The sequence below is a fragment of the Colobus angolensis genome, unplaced genomic scaffold, assembly GCF_000951035.1.
Source record: "Colobus angolensis palliatus isolate OR3802 unplaced genomic scaffold, Cang.pa_1.0 Scaffold107, whole genome shotgun sequence".
Lineage (NCBI taxonomy): Eukaryota > Metazoa > Chordata > Mammalia > Primates > Cercopithecidae > Colobus > Colobus angolensis.
The window spans coordinates 3,309,004-3,326,649 of NW_012111697.1; the positions used below are offsets into that span (position 1 = coordinate 3,309,004).

General features: G+C 46.5%; 1 long non-coding RNA gene across 1 annotated transcript; it reads right to left on the reverse strand.

Moving 5' to 3' along the window:
- Positions 1–14,098: 14,098 nt before the first annotated feature.
- Positions 14,099–14,677, reverse strand: LOC105516005. Its single transcript, XR_001002424.1, has 2 exons — positions 14,621–14,677; positions 14,099–14,478 (listed from the first exon to the last, which is right to left on the reverse strand). It is a non-coding gene; the product is annotated as an uncharacterized LOC105516005 (long non-coding RNA).
- Between the last annotated feature and the right edge of the window lie 2,969 nt (positions 14,678–17,646).

Sequence of the window (17,646 nt, forward strand, 5' to 3'; positions counted from 1 at the left end):
AAAGAAAGAAAGAAAGAAAGAAAGAAAGAAAGAAAGAAAGAAAAAGGAAGGAGGGAGGGAAGGGAAGAAGGGAGAGAGAGAGAGGAAGGAAGGAAAGAAAGGAAGGAAGGAAGGAAGGAAGGAAGGAGGTGAGAGATGGATGTGTGTGTGCAGTGATATGGGATAATTGCCTGTGGGAAGGAAACAGAATGCAGCCTCTTGGAATGCAGGGCTAGGAGGAAGCCTGAAAAAGCTGTTCAAATTTGGATTCCGGGCCGAGCACGGTGGCTCACGCTTGTAATCCCAGCACTTTGGGAGGCAAGGCAGGCGGATCACTTGAGGCCAGGAGTTCGAGACTAGCCTGGCCAACATGGTGAAATCTCATCTACAAAAAATACGAAAATTAGCCAGGCGTGGTGGTGCACTCCTGTAATCCCACTACTCAGAAGGCTGGGGTAGGAGAATCACTTGAACTAGGGAGACAGAGGTTGCAGGGAGCTGAGATCACACCAGCCTGGGCGATAGAGCAAGACTGTCTCAAAATAAACAAACAAACAAACAACCAAATAGGACTCTGGGTAAAATAAGTCTGCTGGGGACAAAATTTGGTGGGAGACCCAGAAGGTCAAGCTGCTTTAGAAAGAGCTCAACTGCTGACTTTCCTCTTTTTGACCACATGACTCTTCCAGGTATAAAAGCCTGCCGTTGGTGGAAAAGGAAAAGGTGGTCCAGTTAGACCAGATGCCACCTGCTTCTGAAACCAGACGTTTTGAAAACCCATCCATCTACCTGCAGGAAAAGGCAAGGGACCTGACCCCGCATGGGCCCAGAGAAGAGGTTGCTGGGATCATAACCCCAGAAAGAGGCAGGATGGAAGGAGAGCATGCAGGGAGCAGAGGACAGGGCTACTCTCCAAGGAAGAGAGGGAAGAGGCCACAGAAATGGGAAAGGGGCCAGGACAAGTCAGTGGAGAGATGGTCAGGGCCTGGCCGGGAGAAGCAGGAGGAAAGCGGTGGAGCTCAGCCCCACGGCGGCAGGACCGCTCCCATTCATCTGGTCCTCTACTTCTGAAATTCTGGAATGCAGAATGAAACGTACAGATGGGCCAGCGGTGATATGTTATCCATCATAGGTTAAGGCCTCAAGTTTTATTTTATTCATTTTTAAACTTTTTTTTTTTTTTGAGACAGGGTCTTGCTCTGTCGCCCAGGTTGGTGTGCAGTGGTGCCACCATGGTTCACTGTAACCTTGAAACCCTGGGCTCAAGTGATCCTCCTACCTCAGCCTCTAGAGTAACCAGAACTATAGGCACACACCACCATGCCCAGCTAATTTTTTAACGTTTTGTAGAGAAAGGCTCTCACTGTGTTGCCCAGGCTGGTCTTGAACTCCTTGACTCAAGCAATCCTCCCGTCTTGGCTTCCCAAAGTGTTGAGATTACAGGCATGAGCCACTGCTCCCAGCCACAAGTTTTATTTTAAATGTCTACCTTTCAATGATCAGTTCGAGGAGAGGTGTGCAGTGGCACTATCTCGGCTCACTGCAACCTCTGCCTCCCAGGTTCAGGTGATTCTTCTGCCTCAGCCTCCTGAGTAGCTGGGACGCCAGGTGCACGCCACCATGCCCAGCTAATTGTTTATTTTTTATAGAGACAGAGTTTCACTATGTTGTCCAGGATATTCAACAATTTCTGCCTTCAAGCGATCTTCCCTCCTGGGCCTCCCCAAGTGCTGAGATTACAAGTGTGAACCACCACACCCAGCCTATAACATTTTCTTCATTATGGCTGGTACTACCTCATACTAAACCACAAGCCTTTTTATCCTGTAATATCAGAGTCTTGGAATTCTTTATCTTCCCTACTCTGTATCTAGAAGATGGGAGCATTCACTTACCTGCTGCAGAGCTCTTAATTCTGTCCTTGGCTCCGATTCAGAAAGGAGGGTTCCTCATGCTGAATCTCAACAACCCAGTACAGGCAAGTCTGGGGAGCAAGGCAGGAGCCTGCATGTGGACTCAAAGGACCAGCACCCGAAACAAAGCAGTGACTGGCACAGGTGGACAAACTGGGCAAGAAAAGCAACAGTCCTTCAGAGCAGAGTCCACGTGGTGGGAAGAAACAGGTCATGATACTTTTTAGTGGTTACCTCCTATTGTATTTGTGCCTTCTTTTTTCCTTTCTCAGTCTTGCCAAGAGGTCCATTAATTTGTCTTTTCAGAAAACCAAGATCCTTTCTTGCATTTATCTTTGTTTTCTTGTTGCATTAATTTCTAATCTTTATTGTTTCCTTCGTTTTACTTTATTGAGTCTTCTCTGTTGCTCCTTTTCTAACATGTTAACTTGGATGCTCGTTCATTTTAGCCTTTCTTCTTTGTTAATGTAAGCATTTAGTGCGTTGGATAGATTTCCCTCTAAGAACAGCTTTAGTGGGATGTCACAAGTTTTGATTTGCAGAATTCTCATTATTTCGAGTTCTAAATAGGCTCCAAATTCCATGTGATTTTTTTCTTTGACTCTCGACTTTGGAAATGTATCTTAATTTTCAAACACAGAATTTTTTCCCCTTTATTCTTTTGTTATTCATTTCTAACTAGAGAGGATTGTTTCAATAGTATCAGTTTTTTGAAATTTGCTGAGAATTGTTTTTTGGCTTGGAATATAAACAGTATTCTAGTATTCCAGTAATGAAAAGAAGAGAGATTCTGCAATTGTTGGGTGCCATCTTCTCTGTATATATCTTAGATCGAACTTGTTAATTTATGATGTTCAAATCTTCATAACCTTTATATACATTTTCATCTATTTAATCTATCAGTTACATGAAGAGGTGCATTACATGCTCCTTCTATCATGATAAATTTGTCTATTTCTCCTTGTAGTTCTGTCTCCCTGGTGAATTGAAACTTTCAAAAGTCCTTCTGCCTTAACATTGATTTTGTCTGATATTAACAGAGGCACATCAACTTCGTTTTTAGTTATTATTTGCCCAGTCCATCTCTGTCCATCCTTTTACATTCAACCTTGCTATATCTTTATGTTTTAAATGTGCTTTTTCTAAGCAGTGTATAGAGAGGTTGGATTTTTTTATAATCTGGTCTGACAACTGGACAATATTTGTCTTTTAACTATATCATTTTGTCCATGTATAGTTATAAAATAATAATTTCCAATATATTTGAATTTATTTCTGTCATCTTATTTTAAATCCTTTTAGTGAAGAATGTACACATATATTGAAATATACATGCATTCCATATGTATTAGTCCATTCTCACGCTGCTAGCTGCTAGTAACGACGTACCTGAGACTGGGTAATTTACAAAGAAAAGAGGTTTAATTGACTCACAGTTCCACAGGGCTGAGAAAGCCTCAGAAAACATAGAATCATGGTAGAAGGGAAAGCAAACAGGTCCTTCTTCACATGGCAGCAGCAAGAAGTACAGAGCAAAATAGGGGAAGCCATCTGATAAAACCATCAGATCTCGTGAGAACTCACACACCATCGGAGAACAGCATGAGGATAACCACCCCACGATTCAATTACCTCCCACCTGGTTCTCCCATGACACTTGGGATTAAGGGAACTGCAATTCAAGATGAGGTTTAGGTGGGGACATAGCCAAACCATATCACCATGCATAGCCAAATAACAAGTGTATAGGCCAAATAAATTATCACAAATACCACAGAGTGAACACACCTATTTAAGAAAAAGCGAAACGTCTACCATCTTATTTTGTACTTTTTATTTCCCTCATCTTTTATTTTATTTTCAGACACAGTCTCACTCTGTTGCCCAGACTGGAGTTCGACAGCACGATCTCGGCTCACTGCAACCTCCACCTCCTGGGTTCAAGCAATTCTACTCAGCCTCCCGGGTAGCTGGGATTACAGATGTGTGCCACTATGCCTGACTAATTTTTGCATTTTTAGTAGAGACGGGGTTTCACTGTGTTGACCAGGCTGGTTTGAACTCCTGACCTTAGGTGATCCATCCACCTCAGCCTCCCAAAGTGCTGTGATTACAGGTGTGAGCCACCTCGCCCGGCCGTCCCTCATCTTTTAATGTTTCTTTTTTTCTGCTCTCTAGCCTTCTTTTGGGATTCAGTTTGTTTATTTCTTTTCTTTCTCATTTCATTTATTCCTCCATTGATTTTGAAACTATATGTTCTATTTCCATTATTTGGTGGTTATTTTAAACATTGTAAGATGTTAGGACTTCCTCAGTGAGTTCCTCCCTCCCTCCCTCCCTTCTTCCCTTTGATACCACACATCAAGGAAAAACCAACCCAAGTGGCTTCAAACTATGTGAATCTAGGGCAGCATTTCTCAAAGCACAGTCTGTGAGGTCAAAACTATTCATAATGCTGTTAAGATGCTGATTGCTCTCTTCACCTTCATTATCTCACAAATAATGTGCATAGTGGAGGTTTTGAGAGCTATGTGACGTGATATCATGACGAAATGAATGCAGACCAGATAGGAAAATACAGCTGTCTTCTATTAAGCCAGGCATTAAAGAGATCTGCAAAAATGTAAAACAATGCCACTGTCACAAATTTTTTGAAGATATAGTTGCTTTTTCTAGGAACATGTTATTTATATTAACATGTAATGGCTTTATGGTTATTATTATTATAAGATAATACACATTTTAAAATTTTTCTGTTCTGACTTTGTTGTTTTGGTTTTTTTAATATGCAGTTTCACTCTTGTTGCCAAGGCTGGAGTACAGTGGTGTGATCTCGGCTCACTGTAACCTCTGCCTCCTGGGTTCAAGCGATTCTCCTGCCTCAGTCTCCCAAGTAGCTGAGATTACAGGCATGCACCACCATATCCGGATTTTTTTTTTTGTATTTTTAGTAGAGAGGGGGTTTCACCATGCTGGCCAGGCTGGTCTCAAACTTCTGACATCAGGTGATCCACCCACCTTGGCCTCCCAAAGTGTCAGGATTACAGGCATGAGCCACTGTGCCTGGCCCCGTTTTAACTTTGAATATGGTTAATGTAAACAGATACAGCCTACCTAAACAGAAACTCTTTGGGGTCCTCAGGAATTTCCTTTTTTTTTTCTTCATTTGAGATGAAGTCTCGCTCTGTCACCCAGGCTGGAGTGCAGTGCAGTGGCGTGATCTCGGCTCACTGCAGCCTCTGCCTCCTGGGTTCAAGTGATTCTCCTGCCTCAGCCTCCCGAGTAGCTGAGATTACAGGCACATGCCACCATGCCTGGCTAATTTTTGTATTTTTAGTAGAGACAGGGTTTCACCATGTTGGTCAGGCTGGTCTCAAACTCCTGACCTCGTGATCCGCCCACCTCAGTCTCCCAAAGTCCTGAGATTACAGGCGTGAGCCACTGTGCCCACAGGAATTTTCTTTTATTCTTTTCTTTTCTTTTTGAGACAGTGTCTCACTCTGTCACCCAGGGTGAGTGCAGTGGCATGAACACAACTCACTGCAGCCTCGTCTTCCCAGGCTCAAGCGATCCTCCCACCTCAGCCTCCTGAGTAGCTGGGTTTACGGGTGCACGCCACCATGCTCAGCTAATTCTCGTATATTTTGTGGAGATGGGGTTTTGCCGTGTTGCCCGGACTGGTCTCAAACTCCCCAAGCTTAAGCAATCAACCTGCCTCAGCCTCCCAAAGTGTTGGGATTAGAGGGGTGAGCCACCACACCCACCCCTTCAGTAATTTTCAAGAGTATAAACCGGTCCTGAGATCCACAAGTTTGAGAATTGCTGACCTGATGAAATGACAGACAGGCTTACTCTGCTAAGTGCAATTGTGCACATATAAAACATTCTGCTACCTGATATGTGTTTAATGATTCAAAATTTCATAAAGTCCAATGCCACTTAAACTCTCAAAGTGAGTTTAAAGTCTGCCTGGTAAAACGCAAAGCTTGTTGAGGTATTAAATATGAGACTTAACAACCAGAACTATTTCATGAGGATATAAAGAAGTAACAAAGCCAAAGCTGGCTTAGATGGATGGGATGTAATCGCTCCGCACAGACCTGTATTCACCACTTGATGCTAGTTCCTGTTCTAAAGATTTTTTTTTTTTTTTTTTGAGGCAGAGTCTCGCTCTGTCGCCCAGGCTGCTGCAGTAAAGTGGCATGATCTTGGCTCACTGTAACCTCTGCCTCCCAGGCTCAAGCAATTCTCATGCCTCAGCTTCCTGAGTAGCTGGGATTACAGGCGTGCGCCACCACACCTGGCAAATTTTTGTATTTTTAGTAGAGATGGGATTTCACCATGTTGGCCAGGCTGGTCTTGAACTCCTGGCCTCAAGTGATTCACCCACCTCAGCCTCTCAAAGTGCTGGAAGTACAGGCGTGAGCCACCGCGCCCGGCCTGAGGATTCTTTAAATTGGAGTTTTTCTTCTTGTTTTATGGGGAAGGATTACTTTATCTACAATTAGGTGGAATATTAACCCAAACTGTATGTAGGATTTCCAACCTTAGAGGCTATAGGAACTGGGGGAGGAGGAAAGTGTAATACTAATTATATTTGTCCTGTGTCATCCTGGGGAAAGTGCACATTTAATTATTGTCAGCAAAGATAAAAGAAAGGTTTTCAGGGCAAAAGTTATGAACAGGCTTAGTGTGTTTTATTTTGAATGGGGGAATTCACAAAGCCTTTGTGAAAGCCTCAATTTTACTGTTAGACTACTTGATAGCATCTACTTCATATAATATAGGGCAATTCAACTAGTTCCGTTGCACCTCCCGGTAAATAAATGGTTCCTGGGGCATTGTGTTTAGATTTCACCGTGTTAGCCATGATGGTCTCCATCTCCTGACCTTGTGATCCGCCCGCATCGGCCTCCCAAAGTGCTGGGATTACAGGCTTGAGCCACCACGCCTGGCCGCTCCTTGCCTTTCTTAACCGAATCCAGATTGTCGTGAACATTCAAGAAAAGCATGAAGGTAAAATGACGCAATTAAATTCAGCACAGAGGGGTTCCTCCCCTGGTCCCACCGTTTATACAGAAAGCACAAGCATGCAGGAGAGAAACAGTCAATGGAAGGTTAGGAAATCTTGGTCTTGGAGGAGAGTGCAGGTTGGAGATGGAGGGAAGGGGAAAATAAGATGCTGGGATTCTGAGGGAGGATGTGGGGCGGTGGCCAACCTTCCTGGTTCATGGGGATGAGAATGAAGCTTCTCTTGGCTCTGGGTCATGTGACATGGGCCAAGATAAGACATGGTTCCTACAGAGAGATGGAGAGTGGTCTGTCTGTCGTGTGTTCGTGCGTCTGTGTCAAATGACTTCTGAGGGAACTGGAGCCACTTAGGTCTATATGGTTTAAGGAAAGCACAAGTGAAAGAAGCCAGGAATAGTGCAGAGGTAGGGGATAGGACATCAAGACATGAGGCCAGAGTGTGAGACAGAATCAGAGCTCCTGCCTGCAGAAAGCGATGGGCTATGTGACGAGCCCTGGTCCTCTATGGACATTTTAATAAGTGGCCCCACTTTCTTCTCAGGTGCTCCTGTGTCCAGGGATTCTAGGGAGGTTTTGTGAGGCTGAGCTAAAGAATAACCAATTCCAGCCAGGCACAGGGGCTCATGCGTGTAATCCCACCACTTTGGGAGGCTGAGGTGGCAGGATTGCTTAAGTCCAGGAGGTCAAAGCCACAGTGAGCCATGGTCGTGCCACTGCACTCCAGCCTGGGCAACAGGGTGAGATCCTGTCTCAAGAAACAAGCAAACAAAAATAACCAATTTCACTTTGACCCTGAATAGGGAAAACTGACCAAACAAGTAGAGTAGCCAGGGGCAGGGATGGAAGCACAGGAGAAACTGGCAGTGGGCAAGCTCCTTTGGAATAATACACCAAGAGAGGAAATGAAACAGAATGCCTGAATGAATTACGAAAGCAGAACAAAGTCTGAAAGAATAATCAGGGCTTGAGATCTAGAAAGGATCAATGAGATTTGTGGGCACAGACTTTCAGGGGAAACAGAGGGCTAAGTGGCCTGAGAAATAGCTCAACTTTTGACCCTCCTCTTCCTAACACATAGCAAGCTCAAGTGTAAAAGTTCTTGGTTCCTGGGAGATCCTGAAATGGTAGAGGTGGCTGTATCTATGCACATTATTCAACGAGTTGGTAAAAGTCCACTTAAGGCTAATCACTAAGAGCTGTCTGCTTAGAAACAGGATGAAGCTAGATACCTAAAATACTCCCAGCACGTCCTGGGAGATGACACCCTAAGCTCCCACCCGGGAAAGGAAAAGGAGGAGAGACCCAGGTGACCACAAGTTCACTTTACTGGGGAACAAGGTTTTCTGGCCTTCATTTCCAGTGCAGGAGGGAAACCAGAATAGTAAAAGATCAAGAAAACTGAACAAAAACTAGGAGAGAAATCGGTGGAGGGATTACAGAGGTTGAAATGGGAAGGCACCAAGCAGAATCAGGTATCCTCTTCAGAGCAGAGAATTGCCCTGAGCACAGAATGCTGTATCATTTTCTCAAAGTCACAGAGCTGGGAATTGCCAAAAGTGGGATTGGGATCCAGATCTGCTCCCCTCATCACTTATTCTGCCTGGATTTCTCTTCAGAGTGGAGCAATGCCCTGGCACTCAACTCGCCTGTGATATGACAGTCCTCACAATCTGTGTGGTGACCTACCATGAGTGGTACCTGGGTGCTGCCTGCCTAGAGTTCATCCCTCCTCCTTCTGGTAGCAGCATCCCAATTTTCCTCTAGTTAACCACTCTTCCTCTACTCTTGGTCTGTGGGATGTGGGGAGGGGGACAGGGGGAGAAGGGGAGGTTGGCCCCATTGTAACTGCAGGGCATGCAACCCAGACTTCACAAGCTCAGTCCATCTAGAGTCAATCTTTTCTAGACTCTTCTAGACTAATTCAGAAAGCAGCTTTCTCTTTCCATAGGGTGGTGAGGAAGGGCAGAAGGTAATCCTGGAGCTTCCTGCCACCACGCAGGAGGAATTTGCTTGAGAGCAAAGCCAGCATAGAGAAGTGGAGCTGAGACATAGAGACAGGAGGCTGAGAGTTTCATTTCAGCATATGGATCTCACCATTCCTGAAGCCACTTTCAACTCTTCAATTTCATAGCTAATAAATTTCCATTTTTGCACAATTAGCTGAAGCAAGGTTTTTTGTTACCTGGAAGCAATGAACACAAATGTTTTTTAGATAACTTGTAAATAATAATAAAGGATACATAATATAATAATAAAAAATAAAGGCATTTCCAGGGCCGGACGCAGTGGCTCATGCCTGTAATCCCAGTACTTTGAGGGCAGATCACTTGAGGTCAGGAGTTGCAGACCAGCCTGGAGGGCAGATCACTTGAGGTCAGGAGTTGCAGACCAGCCTGGAGGGCAGATCACTTGAGGTCAGGAGTTGCAGACCAGCCTGGAGAAACCCCGTCTCTACTAAAAGTACAAAAAGTAGCCAGGTGTGGTGGCACACACCTGTAATCCCAGCTATTCGGGAGGCTGAGGCAGGAGAATCGCTTGAACCTGGGAGGCGGAGGTTGCAGTGAGTCGAGGTCACACCACTGCACTCTAGCCTGGGCGACAGAGCAAGACTACATCTCAAAAAAGAAAAAGAATAAAGGCATTTCTGAATTGTATCTTTTATGATTTTAAAAAATAAGAGAAGATTCAAAGCTAGCTGCGTAATACTTTCACGAATGCACTCACATTCGGACATGCAAGGGTTAGAGTTACAGCCCATGGGCCAGGCATGGCACTTCACCCCAGTATGCTAGCGACGGCCCTCCCTGCACCAATAAATCAGATGCCTGCTTAACAACGATTTCAATCAGAAGTGCATTCTGCGGTTTTGGAAGTTTCCACACATATTATCGATCCTCAGTCATAAAACAATCTGATGAAGTTAGTTTCTAATGCCTTTTTTTTGGGGGGGGGGACAAAGTCTCGGTCTGTCACCCAGGCCGGAGTGCAATGGGCATAATCTCGGCTCACTGCAACCTCCGTGGTTCAAGCGATTCCCCTGCCTCAGCCTCCCAAGTAGCTGGGATTATAGGTGTGCACCACCATATCCAGCTAATATTTGTATTTTTAGTAGAGATGGGGTTTCACCATGCTGGCCAGGCTGGTCTCAAACTCCTGACCTCAAATGATCTGCCCACCTCGGCCTCCCAAAGTGCTAGGATGACAGGCCTGAGCCACTGCACCTGGCCCTGACTACACCTCTTCTATCAAGGACTTATGTCATTCTTTTTGGCCACCTGGAACCTCTGAACTCCCTGCCTGTGAATCTATGCCTGCCCAAGGGAGAAGCAGAAACTTGCTTTCTCAGAGTCGGCTCCCATCTAGGGCACAGGCATGTGACCAAAGTTCAGCCAATTGGCAAGCCCAGGTGGGGGCAGTGCTGCACAACTGTGGCGTTAGGCCGGGAGGCCACTCTAGGGAGCTGGCAGCACACAGCCAGCTGCCAGGGCGGCAGAGAGAGGTGCCAAGGGTGCAGCAGCAGTGCCCAGCATGTGTGTAAACGGCAGAGTCTGTGCCAGTGGTGGAGGCGGTGGTGTCTGCAAGGGTATCATGCAGGCACACCCTCCAAGCCTGGTGTTCTGGCTGGTCTGGAGATTCCACAAGCTACCTAATACCCTTTAAAAACAAAATTCCTAGGCTGGGTGGGATGGCTCATGCCTGTAATCAGAGTGCCTGGGGAGGCCGAGATGGGAGGATGGCTCCACGTGGGAGGATCACTGGAGGCCAGGAGTTTGAGATCAGCCTGGGCAACATAGTGAGATCCCATCTCCATAAAAATAATTTTAAAATAAAATAAATAGGCTGAGCTTGGTGGCTCACACCTGTAATCCCAGCACTTTGGGAGGCCAAGGCAGGCAGATCACCTGAGGTCAGGAGTTCGAGACCAGTCTGGCCAACATGATGAAACTCTGTCTCTACTAAAAATACAAATACAAACCAAGCCTGATGTGATGGCAGGTGTCTATAATCCCAGCTACTTGAGCGGCTGAGGTGAAAGAATTGCTTGAACCTGGAAGGCAGAGATTGCAGTGAGCCAAGATCATGCCACTGCTCTCCAGCCTGGACGATAGAGCAAGACTCCGTCTCAAAAAAAATAAAAAATAGGGGGGAGGGGGGAGGGATTGCATTGGGGAGTTATACCTGATATAAATGATGAATTGATGGGTGCTGACGAGTTGATGGGTACAGCACACCAACATGGCACAAGTATACATATGTAACAAACCTGCACGCTATGCACATGTACCCTAGAACTTAAAGTATAATAAAAAATAAAAAATAAAAAAAATTAAAAAAAAAGAATATTAAATGCGAATAAAGGAAGAATGTTAGAAGAAAAAATTAAAAATAAAAAATAAATAAAATAGAATAAGAACAAAATTCCTTTCCTGCTTAACCGGGCAAGAGAAGTCTGTTGTCTGTAGTGGGAAGGCTGACAGACACAATCAGGAGAGCATCCAAGGTCTCCAGGTTGACAGTCCTCTGCAGCTGCATCTTGTCTGTGCTATCGGTCCCTCTGCCAGCCTCTTGGCCATGTGTGTGGCCCGGGAAGAATGCTGCCCTGCTCCACCTGCTGTGGCAACTGCCACTATGCGAGATGGCCAGGCTGCTCCAGCTCCCACGGTGGCTCATGGTCTGTGCCTTTGTCAGTCTGGCTTCTCCTGGGGCAGCGGCTACCGGCTGGAATCTGGCGCAGGAACAGGGCTTTCCCTGTGCTTGCCTGCGCCTCGCACCATGGTCCTGGCCCCACGAAGAATGCATCTGCCAGTCTCCACTCCCCTGTGCGCATTCTGTGCTACAGCATGGGGTGTGGTGACAGGAACACTAAAGGATTGAATGCCCAGGATCCTGGAGGGGAATCGAAGCTGCTGGAGTTTCCGCCTGGGTGCTGGGGGAGCAGGAAACATTGTGGAGTACTTACTGTGGGCTCAGCACAGTTCCACTCTAATTAACAAATAATAATTGTATCTATGTATGGGATACAATGTGATGTTTTGATCCATGTTTACAACGCGGAATGATTAAATCAGGCTAATTAAATACATCCATCACCTCACATACTTATCCTTTTCTTGCAGTGTAAACTGCAAGGATAAGAGATTTAAAATCTCTTTTCATGGCTTTGAAATATACATTACATTATTATTTATTATAGACACCATTATGTGCAATTGATCACTAAAGCTGATTCCTCCTAACTGAAACTTTGAAGGCTTCAGTCAGCATCTTCCCTTTCCCCATCCAGCCCCTTCCCCCAGCCTCTGGTAACCAGCATACTTCTCACTATGAGATCTGCTTGTAGGAGATCGGCTTTTTAAGAGTCTCTATGTAAGTGAGATCATGCAGTATTTGTCTTTCTGTGCCTGGCTTATGACGCTTAGCAGAAGGCCCTCCAGGCTCAAATGACAGGGTTTCTTTCTTTTTCAAGGCTGACTAGTATTCCATTGTATACCTACACCACATTTTCTTTTCTTTTTTCTTTTGAGATGGAGTTTTTGCTCTGTTGCCCAAGCTGAAGTGCAGTGGCACGATCTTGACTCACTGCAACCTCCACCTCCTGAGTTCAAGCAATTCTCCCGCCTCAGCCTCCCAAGTACCTGGGATTACAGGTGCCCGCCACCACGCCCATCTGAGTTTTGTATTTTTAGTAGAGATGGGCTTTCACCATGTTGGCCAGGCTGGTCTCGAATGCCTGACCTCAAGTGATCTCCCACCTCGGCCTCCCAAAGTGCTGGGATTACAGGCGTGAGCCCCCGCACCTGGCCCACATTTTCTTTAGCCATTGATCTGATGATGGATATCTAGGTTGCTTCCTCATCTTGGCCATTGTGAATAACACTGCAATGGACATGGGTGTGCAGGCATCTCTCTGACTACTGATTTCAGTTCCTTTGGATCTACACCCAGCAGGGGGATTTCTGGATCGTATGGCAGTGCTATTTTTACTTTTCTGAGGAAGCTTCATACTGTTTTCCATAATGACTGTATTAATTTACATTCCTGTCAATAGTTCAGCGTTGTTTCAAAGGTTTCCTGTGCTCTACAGCACTCTATCGGCTCTCCTCAAAGGCTCTCGTTGCAGGGGTTTGAGAAGAAAAAGACACCTGCTTGCATCCCAATTTGCCTGTCATTCACTCCTTCATCAACTGCTCCCTGACAGGACTTGTTCAAGCTGCTGAGAATATTTTGGTGAACAAGACAGGAAGCTGCCGCTCTCGTGAAGTTCATGTTCTGGAAATCACCGGCAGTGGAGGAACAGTGGTGGGACCTTTTCCGGCCTGGAATTTGGACTCCCCACAAAGGAGATGCACTTTAGATGATTATTACTTGATCAAACTAATAAAAGGCCCGAGATAGTTAATAATAATGCAAGCATGGCTTCCTCCTCCCTGTTCCTAGGCCAAGAGGTGGTGAGGGGTAGCATATTAAAAACACACGTGTTGGTTTCACCTGAAAGCATGTCTATGTGTGCAACTCTTTTTGCTAAGGACAGCAAAAAGTTTTTACTGGAGCAACCTAAAACCAGTTCGGTGACTGGTAGCACCTCTTACCAGGAATTGTTGACAAAAGTGAATAAATAGAACAATTTCAGATTTTGGTAAAGCATAGTGAAGAAAACAAATCGATTAGTGCAATAAGAAGAGGGGAATTCCTTTTTTTATATTTATTTATTTATTTATTTATTTTTGAGACAGAGTCTCGCTCTGTCACCCAGGCTGGAGTGCAATGGCACAATCTCGGATCACTGCAACCTCTACCTGCCAGGTTCAAGCGATTCTTCTGCCTCAGTCTCCCGAGTAGCTGGGATTGCAGGCACACACCATCATGCCTGACTATCTGTATTTTTGTAGAGATGGGGTTTTACCCTATTGGCCAAGCTGGTCTTGAACTCCTGACCTCAGGTGATCTGCCTGCCTCAGTCTCCCAGAGTGCTGGGATTACAGGCGTTGAGTAAGCCACTGCATCCAGACTATTTTAAATTACTTTTTGATACAGGGTCTCACTCTGTTGCCCATGCTGGAGTGCAGTGGTGCGATCTTGGCTCACTGCAACCTTAAACTCCTAGGCTCAAGCCTTACCCACCAGAATAGCTGAGATTATAAGTGTGCACCACCACCCCTGGTTACTTTTTTCCTTTTTTTATTCTTATAGGCATGGGGGTTTCAGTATGTTGCCCAGGTTGGTCTTGAACTCCTGGCCTTAAGTGATCTTCCCACCTCCGTCTCCCAAAGCTCTGGGATGACAAGTGTGGGACAACGCACCTGGCCAAGGACACCTTTAGATGGAGTGGCCAGGAAGGGCTCTCCGAGGACAGACATTGGAAAGATGACAGAGAGGCAGCTGCGAGAGAGTGTGGGGCAAGGACGCTTCAGGCAAAGGCAACAGCAGAGACAAAGATTTCCACGCGAGACAAGCTCAGTGTGGGCTGGAGACAGTGCTAGGAGACACGGTGCATCCACAGAGGTCTCCTGCAGGTGCACTGGAGAGACATGACCCAGAAGCAGGGCAAGGTGTGCTGGGAAAGAGAACGTGGAGGCCAGCAGGCCATCAATTCCCCTGAAACCACACCTGGATGAAGCTGGAACTAGTAAACCTTTTCCAAGTGGAAGAAAAGATCTCGGGTCCAAGCCATGTAATCCCACTGCCCATACACATACCTGGTCGGTCTTCACCTGGTGGGTCTGCAGCTGAACCCTGGAGTGCCAATGAAAACCTGCTAGGACTCAGGATAGGAAGGAACAAATAAGAGAGTAGTCCCGGGTGTGATGAAGGAGTGGACCTACCGGGACATCAAGGAATCCAGGCTACCACGAGGAAGGACAAACACAAAACACACAGCGCTGACTGCATCCCAGATCCTGACCCAAGAGATTTATTTATTTATTTATTTATTTATTTATTTATTTTTGCGACAGAGTCTTACTCTGTTGCCCAGGCTGGAGTGCAGTGGCGTGATCTTGGCTCACTGCAGCTTCTGCCTCCCAGGTTCAAGTGATTCTCCTGCCTCAGCCTCCCGAGTAGCTGGAATTAAAGGAGCACACCCCCGACTCTGCCAGGCTAATTTTTGTATTTTTTGATAGAGACAGGGTTTCACCGTGTTGGCCAGGCTGATCTCGAACTCCTGACCTCAGGTGATCTGCCCACCTCGGCCTCCCAAAGTGCTGGGATTACAGACGTGAGCCACCGCACCTGGCTCCCCAGCAGTTTTAGATATATCGATCCATTCAGCCTTCACAAAAGCCCATGAGGTGGGCACTATCATTTCGTCCACTCAGAGGGGAGGAAACCACAGCCCAGGAGACTACAGGACTTGTCCAAGCACACACAGCTGAAGGGAGCCCAGCAAGGCTGGATCCAGGCAGTCTGCATCCAGTCCATGCTCTCACCCGCCATTCTACACAGCCTCGCGAGATGCCTCTCCGGATACCTAACTGTAGAAGTCAAAGGAATACTGGGGAAGCAACCAAGGTCTGCATTTGGGAATCCACACATTAGATTCACGGAATCAGTTCTAGAGAAAAGGCGGAATTTTTCAGCCTCCCAAAGTGCTGGGACTATAGGCATGAGTCATTGTGCCTGGCCTCAAATGAACTCTATACAGGACGGTTCTTTTTTTTTTTGAGACGACGTCTCAGTCTGTAGCCCAGGCTGGAGTGCAATGCGTGATTTTGGCTCACTGCACACTCTGCCTCTCAAGTTCAAGCAATTCTCCTGCCCCAACCTCCCAAGTAACTGGGACTATAGGCATGCGCCACCATGGCTGGTTAATTTTTGTAATTTTTTTTTTTTTTTTTTTTTTTGAGATGGAGTCTTGCTTTTTCACCCGGGCTGGAGTGCAGTGGCACATTTTCGGCTCACTGCAAGCTCCACCTCCCAGGTTCACGTCATTCTCCTGCCTCAGCCTCCCAAGTAGCTAGGACTACAGGTGCCTGCCACTATGCTCAGTGAATTTTTTGTGTTTTTAGTAGCAACGGGGTTTCACCATGTTAGCCAGGATGGTCTCGATCTCCTGACCTTGTGATCCGCCCGCCTTGGTCTCCCAAAGAGCTGGGATTACAGGCATGATCTACTATGCCAGGTCTAATTTTTGTATTTTTAGGAGAGACAGGGTTTTACCATGTTGGCCAGGCTGGCCTCGAACTCCTGACCTCAAGCGATACTCTTGCTTTGGCCCCTCAAAGTGCTGGGATTATGGATGTGAGCCACTGCGCCCAGCTAGGAGCAGTTCTTAACTTCTTTCCAGTGACCACACAAGGGGCAGGTTATGTCCACATGCTGGATAGGCTCCCAAGCAATCTAGCTGCAACTTCTCCCATCCTGCTCCTGCTCAAGAGAGGGAATGTTAACACCTCTCAGTCAGAAGTTCCAAGGGGCAGAAGAGATGCCTCTGTGCCTGTGGGCACGCCTTAGCTGTTCCCAGCTCCCCAGCTCCAGCCCAGGAGAGCATCACGCTGTCTCTCCATTAGAAGCTCTCCACTCCTGTTCCCTTTCTGTGATCTTTGCCTTCCCTGGTTCTGTCTGTCCCTGGGGAGTGAGCCCCTTGCCTTGCCCCCAACAGTGTGGCCCTCTCCCGATTCCTTCTCCACCAACATCCTTTTCCAGAGTACAGGCAGCTGCCTGGAAACCTTGCTCTACTCTCATTTTTTGTTGGGGAGTGGAGTGGTAGCCTCCAAACAGAAGTCTTCATGCTCCTGATTAAAGTTGCACAGTTGGAGCTGGCTTTTTCTCCTCTGGCTCTGCTCTAGGGGCAGGCTTTCACACTAAGATGGGCTGTGTCCATTGGAAAGCTGGTAGTTGATTTCATCATGTTGGCCAGGCTGGTCTCAAACTCCTGACCTCAGGTGATCCAGCCACCTCAGCCTCCCAAAGTGCTGGGATTACAGGTGTGAGCCACCACGCCCGGCAGAGCCACTGTTTTTTGTTTTTTGTTTTTCAACTTTTTTAATTGATTTATTTTTCTCACATATAATTTAGCCTTACCCTAAACAAAAATCAAATATTAATAATAGTAACAGCCAGCAATTCTAAGTACTTGCTTTGTATCAAGCACATACATACATACATACGGAATTTTTTGAGACAGATAGTAACAGCCAGCAATTCTAAGTACTTGCTTTGTATCAAGCACATACATACATACATACGGAATTTGTGATCGAGGCTGAAGGGAGCTGTGATTGTGTCACCACACTCCAGCATCTTCAGAGATACTAGACAGGGTGGCTCAGCAGGGCTGGGGACAAACACTGGCCAACGTAAAGGCTTCTGAATATTCCGCAGGCCACGGGATAGTCTGTCTTCAGCAAGATCACCCATTAACCCCAGGAAAGATGTGCTCGGAACAGGGGCGGGGTGCGTCATGGAAGCCTGATGTTCCTCATGCCAGATCAGACGGGAGGGTTGTAAAAGGGGCAAGGTGAGGCCAGCTGGCAGAAAGCAGGAGGAACGCAGCCTTGCTCCAGGTTCATACTCCCACACCTGAAACGCCTCCTCCTCCTCCCACCTACCCAGGCTGAACACCTGGAAAGGGGCAGGGTAGGAATGCCCCCTAGGTGACCAGAGTGGAGAGGAGGACGCTGCAGCGGTCTAAGGATCGCCAGGATCATGAGACCACATGTGGCTTGACTTCTTCCCCAAGTGGAGATTCCTCCATCATCCTCAGAGCCTGTGGTCCCTTTGATCT